Here is a 15,125-nt window from a genome sequence, read left to right as displayed (position 1 = left end):
TATGAGGAAAAGTGGCTTCCTCCTTGGTTAACTTCACTTGGAGTTGAGAATGAGACTCCTTGAGGCTAGCATGAGCACCCTTCAAGGCCTTGTGAGCCTTGTCAAGTACATCAAACTCCTCTTTGAGTCTAGCAAGATCAACCCCAAGTTTAGTCTTCTCAGAGTTTGTCACATGAGAGACAACAATAGCATGATCAAGATCTTTCTTTAATTTAGCATGGTCATCGTTGTGTGACTCATCAAGAGTCAAACGATGGCCACACTCTTCCTCAAGGGCATTAGAGAGATCCGATATCTCATCGGCATAGTCACGACTATGACCTTCCATCTTAGAGATGGTTTCTTCATGAGCCTTGATCATGTCATTGGCTTCACCAAGTTGTTCCAAGAGAGCAACAAAGTGCTTCTTGGATTACCCTTGAGTTTACTCATAAAAGACTCAAACTCATTCAACTCTTCATTAGGCCCCTCATTTTCATCAATGCAATCCGTCAAGGAAGAATTAGTAATGATGGTGGTTTTGATGTTGGCGGTTACCTTGTTAGTGGCTTTAGCCATGAGGCACTTGGCGGTGATGTTCTCGTTGGGTGAATTAAAGAGAGACACCCGGGGAGTAGTAGCAATGGCAACGGAGGCCATGACCATTGCTTCTCCATCTTCATCATCATCGTCATCCTCATGGTATTCTTCTTGAACCACCAACCCACGAGTAGGAGTCTTCTTGGTGAAGTTGTTCTTGTTGGGGAAGGACTTGGCTTTGTCTTTTCGGATGAGCTTGCCACCATTGTCTTCCTGCTTCTCGTAAGGACAATCCGCAATGAAATGGCTCACATTGCCACAATTGTAACAAGTTCTTACTCGTTGCTTGCCCTTGAAGCCACTTGAGTTGTTCTTGTTGAAGTTGGGTCTTGAGTTCTTCTTGCTCCAAAATTGCCTTGAAGCAAGAGCCATGTGCTCATGATAATCATATTTTGTATCTTTGGGGTTGCTCTCGTCATCTTCCTCTTCTTCCTCTTCTTCCACAATAACCTTGGCCTTCAAGGCAAGGTTGGGCTTCTTTACCCTTTGAGACCGGAGCACCGCGTTATCGACGGTCTTGTCCAAGATGCTCATTGCAACAAACTCATCCAACACTTCACTTGAGGTCATGGAGTGGAAGTCCGGTCTTTGATGAATGACGGAGGACATGGACTTGTTGTAGGGCATCATGGCCTTGAGGAACTTGCGGTTGATCCAATTGTCATCCGTGTCCTTGCTCCCATGATCTCGGAGTGAGACCGCGAGTTTGGTCACTCTCCGGAAGAGCTCACGAGGTTCTTCATCTTCCTTCACTGCAAACTCATCGGCTTCATCTTGCACCACTTCATAGTTGGAGCGTTGAATGCTTGCGCTTCCCCGATAGAGAGACACAACACAATGCCACGCATCTTTGGCCATGGCATAGGGTCGAAGATAAGGAAGATCTTTGGGAGGAATAGCATCTTGGATAATGAAGAGAGCATTCTCATTGAATTGATTATCACAGCTTCTCTAGGGGTGAAGTTGCTTCCGTCATGTGGATACAAACCTTCTTCAATGATTCTCCAAAGATTAGGATTCACATGATTTAAATGACGCTTAAAGTGATACACCCAACAGTCAAAGTCCTCATTTTTCACAATCTTAGGAGGAGGACCGACATGATTTAAATGAGTAGAGGGAATCGGTCCTCCATAAGTTGGAGGTTCCACATGGGCAAAGATGCCGGTGCCATTTCTACCACTAGTAGAAGGACCCTTTTCACTATTAGCTTCCCCCTTGTCAGAGGAAGCATCCGTGACCTTGTTAGTGGGATCACCCACTTTCATCGGCGCGGTAGACAGTTTAAGTCCTTCAAGGAATTTAGTAAACATGCTTTCAACCTCGGTCGTCATGGAGGTTTTCAATGATTCCAAAGCCACATTGAATTCCTCATGAGAGACCGTGGTTCCCCCATCGGCCGTAGACGAGATAGGATTCACACCGGAGTGCTCCTCCACACCGTCTGTGGTGTCAACCATACTCTTCGGACGGCAAAGTCCTTAATAAAGAGACGAGGCTCTGATACCAATTGAAAGGATCGGTATAGTTGACTAGAGGGGGGGGGGGAATAGGCAACTAACACTTTTTAATCTTTTCTTTACCAATTTAAACTTTGCATCAAAGTAGGTTGTCTAGATATGCAACTATGTGATCAACCTATATGATGCAACAACAACTAGCACATAAGCAAGCAAGGGAAACAATGCAAATAAGCTTGCACAAGTAAAGGCACGAGATAACCAAGAGTGGAGCCGGTGGAGTAGAGGATGTGTTACCGAAGTTCCTTCCTTTTGAGGGGAAGTACGTCTCCGTTAGAGCGGTGTGGAGGCACAATGCTCCCCAAGAAGCCACTAGGGCCACCGTATTCTCCTCACGCCCTCACACAATGCGAGATGCCGTGATTCCACTATTGGTGCCCTTGAAGGAGGCGACCGAACCTTTACAAACAAGGTTGGGGCAATCTCCACAACTTAATTGGAGGCTCCCAACGACACCACGAAGCTTCACCACAATGGACTATGGCTCCGAGGTGACCTCAACCGTCTAGGGTGCTCAAACACCCAAGAGTAACAAGATCCGCTAGGGATTAGTGGGGGGGGGAATCAAATTCCTCTTGGTGGAAGTGTAGATCGGGGCCTTCTCACCCAATCCCGAGCAAATCAACAAGTTTGATTGGCTAGGGAGAGAGATCGGGCGAAAATGGAGCTTGGAGCAACAACGGAGCTTAGGGCTGGAAGAGGTGGTCAACTAGAGGAAGAAAACACCCCTTATATAGTGGAGAGACAAATCCAACCATTATCCACTTACTCAGGCCGCGACCTGTACTACCGCTCCAGAAAAGCGGTACTACCGCAGGGGCTTACGGTACTACCGCTGCAGCGGCAGGGGCTAGTCCAGCCCAGAGCCGCCAAGGCTGAGAGTGATACTGCCACTGACGCGGTACTACCACTCCCCCTTGCGGTACTACCGCAAGGCCAGGATGGACTAGGCTGGGAAGGGCACGGATGAATAAAAAATACATCCGTGTCTACTTCCGCTGAAAATCGAACAGTGCAAAAATCCGACATGGTACTACCGCGCCTGGCTTGCGGTACTACCGCGCAGGGAGCGGATGTAAAAAATTACGTCCGCTCGTGCTACTGAGCCGTACCAGGGCTCACGGTACTACCGCGCACCTGGGGCGGTACTACCGCGTAGGGCGCGGATGTAAAAGTTTACATCCGCCCTACAGCCGCAAGAGATGCTGAGCCTGGCCTGAGGCCATTGTACTACAGCTCCGTAGGAGCGGTACTACCGTGTGCGCCTACGGTACTACTGCGAGGGCGTGCGGTACTACCGCAGGGGCCTGCGGTACTACCGCTCCTAGGAGCAGTACTACCGCATGCCTCAGAATAGCAACACTAGGAATTCTTCTTTTTGCATGAATATGAAGATAACGGAGGATGCTCCAAAGCGCAAAGGGAAAGGCGGTGCAAAGGGAGAAAACGTGTACGTGATGATTCCACCCGAACCTTTCCAACGCGAACCCCTCTTAATAGTATGGCTATCCTATGACTCAACTCCACCAAAAGAGATGTAGAACACTGATAACCCACAAGTGTAGGGGATCACAACAATTTTCGATAAGTAAGAGTGTCGAACCCAACGAGGAGCTAAAGGTATAATAAATATTCCCTCAAGTTCTATCAACCACCGATACAACTCTACGCACGCTTGACGTTCGCTTTACCTAGAACAAGTATGAAACTAGAAGTACTTTGTAGGTGTTGTTGGATAGGTTTGCAAGATAATAAAGAACATGTAAATAAAAACTAGGGGCTGTTTAGATAAAGATGCAAGAAAGTAAATATAGCGAGTATGGAAAAGTGGTGGTAGGAGTTGTGAAATTGTCCCTAAGCAATTCACTATGTTACTAGACAGGTAATCACTATTGCAATTCTATTTGAGGGAGAGGCATAAGCTAACATTCTTTCTCTTCTTGGATCATATGCACTTATGATTGGAACTCTAGCAAGCATCCGCAACTACTAAAGATTCATTAAGGTAAAACTCAACCATAGCATTAAAGTATCAAGTCCCCTTTATCCCATACGCAACAATCTACTTACTCGGGTTTGTGTTTCAGTCACTCACGCAACCCACTATAAGCAAATCATGAACGCATTGCAACACCCTACAGCGGGAATCCATCACGCTTGTGCGACATGGAGGGCACCATAGGACAACACCAATAATAAAACATGCAACTCAAACCAATCATATCAATTCATCAATCACCGATAGGACAATAGAAATCTACTCAGACATCATAGGATGGCAACACATCATTGGAAAATAATATGAAGCATAAAGCACCATGTTCAAGTAGAGGGTACAGCGGGTTGCGGGAGAGTGGACCGCTGGATATAGAAGGGGCAAGGTGATGGAGATGTTGGTGAAGATGACGGCGGTGTTGGTGAAGATCGCGGTGATGATGATGGCCCCCGGCAGCGCTCCGGCGCCACCGGAAGCAAGGGGGAGAGAGGCCCCCTTCTTCTTCTTCTTCCTTGACCTCCTCCCTAGATGGGAGAAGGGTTTCCCCTCTGGTCCTTGGCTCCCATGGCTTGGGAGGGACGAGAGCCCCTCCAAGATTGGATCTATCTCTCTGTTTCTGCGTTCCCTGATTCTACCCCTTCACTGTTTCCTTAATATCTGGAGATCCGTAACTCCGATTGGGGTGAATCTTTCGCCCAGATTTTTCTTGTAAAATTAGCTTTCTTGCGGAAAAAGTAGAGCCTCAACCGCCTTACGGGTGGCCCAAGAGATCCCAGGACGCGCCCAGGGGTAGGGGCGCGTCCCCACTGTCTCGTGGCCACCTCGGACACTTTTTCGCGTTGATTCTTCCTCCGGAAAATCCCAAATATTCCAAAATAATTCTCCGTCCGTTTTTATCCCGTTTGGATTCCGTTTGATATTGGGTTTCTGCAAAACATAAAACATGCAACAAACAGGAACTGGCATTGGGCACTGGATCAATATGCTAGTCCCAAAAATAGTATAAAAAGTTGCCAAAAGTATATGAAAGTTGAAGAATATTGGCATGGAACAATCAAAAATTATAGATACGACGGAGACGTATCAGCATCCCCAAGCTTAATTCCTGCTCGTCCTCGAGTAGGTAAATGATAAAAAAGATAATTTTTGATGTGGAATGCTACCTAGCATAATCTTGATCATATGTCTAATCATGGCATGAATATTAAGACACGAGTGATTCAAAGCAATACTCTATCATTTGACATAAAAACAATAATACTTCGAGCATACCAATAAAGCAATCATGTCTTTTCAAAACAACAAGGCCAAAGCAAGTTTATCCCTACAAAATCATATAGTTTGGCCATGCTTCATTTTCATCACACAAAATGCTCCCATCATGCACAACCCCGATGACGAGCCGAGCAATTGGTTCATACTTTTTAACGCGCTTCAGCTTTTTCAACCCTCACGCAATACATGAGCGCAAGCCATGGATATAGCACTATAGGTGGAATAGAATATAATGATGGAGGTTATGTGGAGAAGACAAAAAGGGAGAAAGTCTCACATCGACGCGGCTAATCAACGGGCTATGGAGATTCCCATCAATTGATGTCAATGTGAGGAGTAGGGATTGCCATGTACGGATGCACTAAGAGCTATAAATGTATGAAAGCTCAACAAAAGAAACTAAGTGGGTGTGCATCCAACTTGCTTGCTCATGAAGACCTAGGGCATTTGAGGAAGCCCATCGTTGGAATATACAAGCCAAGTTCTATAATGAAAAATTCCCACTAGTATATGGAAGTTACAACATAAGAGACTCTCTATATGAAGAACATGGTGCTACTTTGAAGCACAAGTGTGGAAAAAGGATAGTAAAATTGCCCCTTTTTTCTTTTTTTTTCTTTTTTTTGAAGGGGAGCCTTGGCGCAGTGGTAAAGCTGCTGCCTTGTGACCATGAGGTCATGGGTTCAAGTCCTGGAAACAGCCTCTTACAGAAATGTAGGGAAAGGCTGCGTACTATAGACCCAAAGTGGTCGGACCCTTCCCTGGACCCTGCGCAAGCGGGAGCTACATGCACCAGGTTGCCCTTTTTTCCTCATTTTTCGGGCAAACAAGATGCCAGAAGAATGGAGACGGAGTATATTAGTACCAATCTTCAAGAACAAGGGGGATGTTCAGAGTTGTACTAATTACCGTGGAATTAAGCTGATGAGCCATACAATGAAGCTATGGGAGAGAGTCATTGAGCACCGCTTAAGAAGAATGACAAGCGTGACCAAAAATCAGTTTGGTTTCATGCCTGGGAGGTCGACCATGGAAGCCATTTTCTTGGTACGACAACTTATGGAGAGATATAGGGAGCATAAGAAGGACTTGCATATGGTGTTCATTGACTTGGAGAAGGCCTATGATAAGATACCGCGGAATGTCATGTGGTGGGACTTGGAGAAACACAAAGTCCCAGCAAAGTACATTACCCTCATCAAGGACATGTACAATAATGTTGTGACAAGTGTTCGAACAAGTGATGTCGACACCAATGACTTCCCGATTAAGATAGGACTGCACCAGGGGTCAGCTTTGAGCCCTTATCTTTTTGCATTGGTGATGGATGAGGTCACAAGGGGTATACAAGGAGATATCCCATGGTGTATGCTCTTTGCGGATGATGTGGTGCTAGTTGACGATAGTCGGACGGGGGTAAATAGGAAGTTAGAGTTATGGAGACAAACCTTGGAATCGAAAGGGTTTAGGCTTAGTAGAACTAAAACCGAGTACATGATGTGCGGTTTCAGTACTACTAGCTGTGAGGAGGAGAAGGTTAGCCTTGATGGCCAGGTGGTACCTCGGAAGGACACCTTTCGGTATTTGGGGTCAATGTTGCAGGAGGATGGGGGTATTGATGAAGATGTGAACCATCGAATCAAAGCCGGATGGATGAAGTGGCGCCAAGCTTCTGGCATTCTCTATGACAAGAGAGTGCCACAAAAGCTAAAAGGCAAGTTCTACAGGACGGCGGTTCGACCCGCAATGTTGTATGGCGCGGAGTGTTGGCCGACTAAAAGGCGACATGTTCAACAGTTAGGTGTGGCGGAGATGCGTATGTTGAGATGGATGTGTGGCCACACGAGGAAGGAACGAGTCCGGAATGATGATATACGAGATAGAGTTGGGGTAGCACCAATTGAGGAGAAGCTTGTCCAACATCGTTTGAGATGGTTTGGGCATATTCAGCGCAGGCCTCCAGAAGCTCCAGTGCATAGCGGACGGCTAAAGTGTGCGGAGAATGTCAAGAGAGGGCGGGGTCGACCGATTTTGACATGGGAGGAGTCCGTTAAGAGAGACCTGAAGGATTGGAGTATCGACAAAGAGCTAGCTATGGACAGGGGTGCGTGGAAGCTTGCTATCCATGTGCCAGAGCCATGAGTTGGTTGCGAGATCTTATGGGTTTCACCTCTAGCCTACCCCAACTTGTTTGGGACTAAAGGCTTTGTTGTTGTTGTTGTTGTTGTAATGGTTACCATACGTGCATGCTACGGGACTTGGAAACCTCAACACAAGTGTCTCTACAATCCACAACCACCCACTAGCATGACTCTAATATCACCACCTTTATATCGCAAAACTATTGCAAGGAATCAAACATATCATATTCAGCGATCTACAAGTTTATGTAGGATTTTATGACTAACCATGTGAATGACCAATTCCTGTCATCTCTCTAAAATTATATAAGTGAAGCAAGAGAGTTTAATTCTTTCTACAAAAGATATGCCCACGTTCTAACAAATATAAGTGAAGCAAAAGAGCATTTTACAAATGGCGATTTTCTATGTGAAGAGAAACAGGCAATCCAAACTTCAAATAATATAAGTGAAGCACATGAAGCATTCTATAAAGCCATACTCAAAAGATATAAGTGAAGTGCAATGATCATTCTATAAATCAACCAAGGACTATCTCATACCAGCATGGTGCATAAAAGAAAAGTGAAAACTAAATGAAAAAGACGCTCCAAGACTTGCACATAATGCATAAACGGAACGAATACGAAAACATACCGATACTTGTTGAAGAAAGAGGGGATGCCTTCCGGGGCATCCCCAAGATTAGACGCTTGAGTCTCCTTGAATATTTACCTGGGGTGCCTTGGGCATACCCAAGCTTGAGCTCTTGCCTCTCTTCCTTTTCCTCATATCGAAACCTCCTCGTTTAGACACTTCATCCACACAAAACTTCAACAGAAAACTCGGTAAGATCCGTTAGTATAATAAAGCAAATCACCACTCTAAGTACTGTTGCAAACCAATTCATATTTTTTTTGCATTGTGTCTACTGTAATATAACTTTTTCATGGCTTAATCCACTAATATAAATTGATAGTTTCATCAAAACAAGCAAACTATGCATCAAAAACAGAATCTGTCAAAAACAGAACAGTCTGTAGCAATCTGAACATCCACCATACTTATGGTACCCGAAAAATTCTACCAAAATTAGGAAAAATAAAAAAGTTGTATAGAAAGACATTTCAAAAGGAATCAGAATCAATTGACGTTCCAGATAAAAATGTAAAATCCCGCACTACAGCCAAAGTTTCTGTCCTGCACCGCACAAACCAACAAGCATTGTAAACATCCTAAAGGCAAACCTTGGCATATTATTTTTATAAGACAATGGAATTATACAAGGGGATACTTATTTTTGATGAAAATTTTCTGTAATAAAGATTCACAAAGTTTCCGTGAGCATGAACAAAGTTCAAGGCTAGCTCCCACTTCAACAATGCTTGTCTTTCTCACTTTCACTTTCCTTTTTGAAAAGTTTTTAGGTTCCCCTCTTTATTTTTTTTGTTTTTAAACTATATGAAAGCACTCAACAGAAATAAATGACTCTCTAAAACTTCCGGGTTGTCTCCCTGGAAGCGCTTTCTTTAAAGCCATTAAGCTAGGCATTTAGTGCTCAAGTAATGGATCCACCCGGATCCCAAGGTATATCAAAGCCAATTTTAATTAACAATGATTTGTAATTTAGTAGTGAGCACAAAGTAACATATATCAAGCAAAAACGAAGTCTAACTCTCTTCCTATTCATCGGCATGTCATAAAAGAACAATTCATGCACACAAAGTAAAGGCCAATGCATAGTATAAACAGTTTCTTGCAATTCTATCGTATTGGAAACATAGAGAAGTGGAGATAAAGTTACTCCCTCATAATAATTGCAAGTAGGAGCAGCAAGCACATGCATATTATATTCATCAAAATCATCATGTGCAATGGTAAAAGGCAACCCATCAATATAATCCTTAATAAGCACAAACTTCTCCGATATAGTGTAGTAGGGAGAATTCATAAAGATAATAGGACTATCATGTGTGGGTGCAATAGCAACAATTTCATGTTTAACATAAGGAACTATAGCAAGTTCATCTCCATAAGCATAATTCATATTGGCATCTTGGACACAAACATAGCAAACATCATCAAAAGGGGATATTTCAAGAGAATCAACGGGATCATAACAATCATCATAGCAATCATCATAGTAATCATCATAGGAATCATCCTTCGGTAAGCACGAAGGGAAATTAAACAATGTATGAGTTGAAGAGTTACTCTCATTAGAAGGTGGGCACGGGTAGCTAATCCGCTCTTCCTCCTTTTGTTCTTCGCTCTCCTCATCATCTTTTTCATCCAATGGGCTCACAGTTTCATCAATTTCTTCTTCCATAGCTTCCTGCAAAATATTAGTCTCTTCTTGCACAGCGGAGAATTTCTCAATATATGGTTTAACATAGGCATTAGAAGCATAATTATCATAACAATATTCAAGTATGGCAAAACTTTCAGATTTGTAAAGAGTAGCCTCATACTTTTCAATCAAAGAAGCAATTTCAAAAGCACCCTTAAAAGCAACAAATTCTTCAATTTGTTGAACATCATAGTAATTATAAACACCCTTAGCATATGAAGATACGATCCCATTATCAAACTCACATTGGTAGGGAAGGTGTTTCTTAGGGTTTTCAGAACAACAAATAATATCATATAATTCACAAAAAGTCCAAGCATAGCATTGCAAACGTTGAATTTGATCCCATAATAGTTTCCCTTTTTCTGATATACGGTGTCGCAGATAACAAGCATGCTCATCTAAACATTTGCCCTCAACTAAGCTAGTTGGGGTTTCAGCACGAGCACAAAGGGATCGAAAATGATCCAAGTAAAAAGCTTCAATAGTGTGATAGATTTTGAGTGGTTCTTCAACCATTGGTGCAGTAGGTACAACTGATTTTTTTGGTATTTTGCGTTTCCTACCCATAACTAAAGATAGAAAACAACTAAGAACAGCAAATAAAAATTACTTAGTGATAAAGCAAACAAGCACACACGAGAATATTCACCCCACGCTATGACTCCCCGGCAATGGCGCCAGAAAAAGGTCTTGATAACCCACAAGTTTAGGGGATCGCAACATTTTTCGATAAGTAAGAGTGTCGAACCCAACGAGGAGCTAAAGATATAATAAATATTCCCTCAAGTTCTATCGACCACCGATACAACTCTACGCACGCTTGACGTTCGCTTTACCTAGAACAAGTATGAAACTAGAAGTACTTTGTAGGTGTTGTTGGATAGGTTTGCAAGATAATAAAGAACACATAAATAAAAACTAGGGGCTATTTAGATAAAGATGCAAGAAAGTAAATATAGCGAGTGTGGAAAAGTGGTGGTAGGAGTTGTGAAATTGTCCCTAAGCAATTGACTATATTACTAGACCGGTAATTACTATTGCAATTCTATTTGAGGGAGAGGCATAAGCTAACATACTTTCTCTTCTTGGATCATATGCACTTATGATTGGAACTCTAGCAAGCATCCACAACTACTAAATATTCATTAAGGTAAAACCCAACCATAGCATTAAAGTATCAAGTCCCCTTTATCCCATACGCAACAATCTACTTACCCGGGTTTGTGTTTCAGTCACTCACGCAACCCACTATAAGCGAATCATGAATGCATTGCAACACCCTACAGCGGGAATCCCTCACGCTTGTGCGGCATGGAGGGCACCATAGGACAGAACCAATAATAAAACATGCAACTCAAACCAATCATAGCAATTCATCAATCACCGATAGGACAATAGAAATCTACTGAGACATCATAGGATGGCAATACATCATTGGAAAATAATATGAAGCATAAAGCACCATGTTCAAGTAGAGGGTACAGCGGGTTGCGGGAGAGTGGACCGCTGGATATAGAAGGGGGAAGGTGATGGAGATGTTGGTGAAGATGACGACAGTGTTGGTGAAGATCGCGGTGATGATGATGGCCCCCGGCAGCGCTCCGGCGCCACCGGAAGCAAGGGGGAGAGAGGCCCCCTTCTTCTTCTTCTTCTTCTTCTTCTTCTTCTTCTTCTTCTTCTTCTTCTTCTTCTTCTTCTTCTTCTTCCTTGACCTCCTCCCTAGGTGGGAGAAGGGTTTCCCCTTTGGTACTTGGCTCCCATGGCTTGGGAGGGATGAGAGCCCCTCCGAGATTGGATCTATCTCTCTGTTTCTGCGTTCCCTGATTCTACCCCTTCATCGTTTCCTTTATATCTGGAGATCCGTAACTCCGATTGGGGTGAATATTTCGCCGAGATTTTTCTTGTAAAATTAGCTTTCTTGCGGAAAAAGTAGAGCCTCAACCGCCTTACGGGTGGCCCACGAGAGCCCAGGGCGCGCCCAGGGGTAGGGGGGCGCCGCCCTGTCTCGTGGCCACCTCGGACACTGTTTCGCGTTGATTCTTCCTCCGGAAAATCCCAAATATTCCAAAATAATTCTCTGTCCATTTTTATCCCGTTTGGATTCCGTTTGATATTGGGTTTCTGCGAAACATAAAACATGCAACAAACATGAACTGGCACACGATTAGTCCGCAAAAGCATTGTCATCAATCACCAAAACACCTTAGGGATAAACATGCCCTTACACTTTGCGCGCCAGCCGGTGAGAAGTTTGCGAGTATGCTCAATGAGCGGGGCGAATGCATTGGATGGTGGTTTGGTCGGGGCGAGGGGGAGGTCGAGGTAGGTTTGAGGAAGGGAGGCATGTGTGCAATCCATGGCTAGGGCAATGCTGGCAGCTAGGGTTTCATTAGTATGCAGGGTTACTAGGGTGGTTTTGGAGAAGTTTATGGTGAGGCCAGTAGCCTGGGCAAAGTGCTGGAGTTTATTCTTGAGTGTGGTAGCAGCTGTGGGGGAGGCAGCATCAATGATCAACATGTCATCAGCGTATTGAAGAATAGTAGGGGGCAGGTGAGTGAAGATGGGATGGTGAAGATTAGGATCAGGGTTTTGAAGGATAAGTTGTTGGAGTAGATCGGCAACAATTAAGAAAAGGTAGGGGGAGGCCGGGTCTCCCTAGCGCAATCCATTCTGACATGGAATCCACTGACCTGGGATGCCGTTTAGGAGGATGGCACTCTTGCCAGTGTTGAGCATATTCTGAATCCAGTTACGAAAAGTTTGGGAGAAGCCACGGACAGCCAGGATTTTGTCGAGGGCGTTCCAGGCAACCGAGCCGAAAGCTTTCCTGAAGTCAAGTTTGAAGATCATGGTGGGGCATTTGCGAGAGTGGCAAGAGCTGACAAGATCTGCTGCAAAGACATAGTTTTCGGCAATGTTCCTCCCAGGAATGAATCCAGTTTGATTACCATGTACTAGAAGTGGGATGAAGGGTTGAAGTCGCGAGGTGAGAACCTTGGCAATGGTTTTGACCAGGCAGTTTTGCAAGGATATGGGCCTGAAGGCGTTAGATGAGGTTGCAGAGGTAGATTTTGGGAGGAGGGCAATGTGGGCACGGTTTAAACGCTCTGTATCTGCTACACCCTGGTGGAACTGTGCGAAGAAGGAGAAAAATTCCTGTTTGATAGAGGGCCAGAATGTTTTATAGAAGGACGGGCCAAAACCATCGGGGCCAGGGCTTGCTTGTGTTTTCATTTGAAAGAAGGCCAGTTTGATCTCTTCTTCAGTGAAATGCGCATTAAGAGCATGGAGCCCAGGCATAGGGTGAGGATAGATCGACTCTAGGTCAAAAGGGCAGGTTGTGGGGGCAGTAGAGCCGATTAACGTAACAAAGAACTCTCGCAAGATGTCAGCTTTTTGTTGGTGTGAGGTAAAAACCGAGCCGTCTCGGGTGAGGGAGAAGATCTTGTTCTTATGCATCCGTTGTGAGGCAGACATGTGGAAGAATCTAGAGTTTTCACCGCAATGAATCGCACGTGACACTTTGGCACGCCATTTCCAGTAGGAAACTTTTTCTAAGATGGTGCTTTTTAGGAGAGAAATGATGATCTTTCGTGTGAGATGTTCTGGGATGGAGAGGGGCCTAGATTCTTCTGTGTGGTCGAGAGCAGAGATGGCTGATTTTGCAGCGGGACTCATGGAGGGGGGGGCGGGAACGCGCGAACGGGCCCATTTTTTGAGTGCGGCTCGGGTTTATTTGAGCCGTGAGGCGAGGGAAGCGGCAGCGTTAGGTGGTGAAGTGGGCCGATTTGCGGCCCAAATCGATGAGACTATATCGCGGCAAGGTTGTAGTTTGGCCCAATCAGGTTCAAATTTAAAAAAGTTTGAGCGCGGGATTGTTGTGGTGACGTTAATGATGAGGGGAACGTGATCTGGCATGAAGCGCATGAGAGATGTGAGGGAGGAGTTGGGGAAGGCATTTACCCAAGCCAGATTGAAGAAGGCACGGTCAATGCGTTCGAGGGTGGGTGTGTTCCTATTGTTAGACCATGTGAATTGTCGGTCGAGAAGAGGTAGCTCGATGAGTGCCAGTTCATCAATAGTTTGGTTAAATGCGTTGGCCTCTGCGTGTCTAAAAGCTGCATTGTTTTTGTCTGAGGGGAACCGGAGGAGGTTGAAGTCACCAATGAGAAGCCAGGGTGAGTCATCTGGTTGGGCAATAAGTAATAATTCATCGAGGAATTGTTTCTTGAGAGCACGTGAGGAGGGAGCGTAAATCTTAGTGATGGCTACGTTACGGTCGTTTATCGTAGATCGCAAGATCAGGGTTGAGGAGAAGGACAGGTGTGAGAAGGAGATTACTTGAAAGAAGGCAGGGTTAGCGACAGAGATGGTTCCGCCTGCAGAGCCTACAACTGGTAAGGAGAAAACTTGATCAAGGTGGCGGGGCATGAAAGACCGTAGCTTCTGGTCGGGTAGCGTTTCAAGTTTGGATTCTTGAAGAAGGGCGATATGTGGGTTGATTGAGATTAGTTCCGAGAGGATGTCGGAGCATTTGTCCTGATCACCGAGACCGTGTACATTCCACGAGCATATAGAGAAGGTTGCGTTTCTCATGAGAAAGTTTCGTACACCATAGATGTTTTTAAGACCGGACTACAACAGTTGCACCTAAGCAAAAGGTACACCGCAGCAAAGGAACAGTACATGGTTGGGCGATCACACGCGAGGGTCCAAAAGTAGAACGACACGATTGATATAAGTAGAGCACGGGGGACTGACGGCGGCGGCAAGGCACACCCATCCGAGTGTAGTGGAGGCGTGCTGATCATGGAGAATCTTCAGCACCAGAGGACGAGTCGTCGGCCTCGAGGATGGCATCAACATGGTCATCATCTGCTCCGCAGAGCAGGGCAATGGCAGCGAGATCTTGGGCTAAGGCAGGAGGGCCGTCAGCGACGTCAAGGAGAGCCTCATGGATGGCTCGGTCGATAGCCGTGCCCACGTTAGAAGCGGAGAAGCGAGCTGCCTTGGCCTTGACCGCCTTGGCAAGCATGGGCGAGTACTTGGCCTCCTTGCTAGCAATCCGCTTGCTGCGGCGCAGCTTGTCCTTGGAGCAGGACTGATCACGGGCCGTCTTACGGTGTGCCTTGCGGATGATACTCTCATGGGTGTCCATATCATGGAGGGGCAGTGCTGCATCAGATTTGTCATGGGTGAGGGCAGGTGTGGTAGTATGTATAGGAGTAGATTCAGCAGGAGACAGGGGGGTTGATACTTTACCAGCAGTACGCGACGATTCA

The sequence above is a fragment of the Triticum dicoccoides genome, chromosome 5B, assembly GCF_002162155.2.
Source record: "Triticum dicoccoides isolate Atlit2015 ecotype Zavitan chromosome 5B, WEW_v2.0, whole genome shotgun sequence".
NCBI classification, from domain to species: Eukaryota; Viridiplantae; Streptophyta; class Magnoliopsida; order Poales; family Poaceae; genus Triticum; species Triticum dicoccoides.
This window is presented reverse-complemented; position numbering follows the sequence as displayed.